Source organism: Myotis davidii, unplaced genomic scaffold, assembly GCF_000327345.1.
Source record: "Myotis davidii unplaced genomic scaffold, ASM32734v1 scaffold181, whole genome shotgun sequence".
Classification (NCBI taxonomy): Eukaryota; Metazoa; Chordata; class Mammalia; order Chiroptera; family Vespertilionidae; genus Myotis; species Myotis davidii.
The window spans coordinates 2,568,257-2,569,039 of NW_006291504.1; positions in this window are offsets into that span (position 1 = coordinate 2,568,257).

The following is a 783-nucleotide window of genomic DNA, read 5'->3' on the forward strand; positions in this document are numbered from 1 at the left end:
AAGATCTTGGTTTGCTCTTGGCTTTGCCTCTGTCTAGTCCAAACACTGGAAATGTCAAGTTTGCTCGCTAATTAAACACGTCTGTCTCGGACAGCACTTGTATCTCTCCCCGAGAAGGTGTAGATTTCCGGGGAGACATTACGCATTCATGTTTCCAAACACAGCCTCCTGCAGCCTCGCTGTGTGACACAAATACCAACCCTGCGAGAGGAGAGACACCTGTGCGGCCGGGATGGGCCCGAGGTGCCCATTTGGTTTCTCTCCTGGGAGAGGGGCTCTGGGCACCTCAGGAGGGCCAGCCCCAGGGTGTTGTTGCTGTCCATGAACCTACCGCACAGCTCGGCCTCCCGGGCCGGTGTCACAGAAAACCTTCCCTCGCCCGCCCGGCCACTCGGCCGGCATGGCTCCAGGGCTGAGCATCGACCTGTGAACCAGGAGGTCAGGGTTCGATTCCCGGTCAAGGCACAGGCCCGGGTTGAGGGCTCGATCCCCAGTGTGGGGCGTGCAGGAGGCAGCCGATCCATGATTCTCTCTCATCATGGATGTATCTCTCTCTCTCTCGCTTTCCATCTCCCATCCTCTCTATGAAATCAATAAAAATATGTATTTTTAAAAAGAGAGGAGGATTAATTAATTTATAATAATGTGAAATGAAAACTCTTTGCACTGAGCTCTTTATCTGTGAAAGAAACCTAACCTCGGGGCCATTTTCCCATTTCCCTGCCGACTGTGTGGGCAGCACTGCATGGACCAGGCCTGACACCGGACCCAGGCCCAACACCG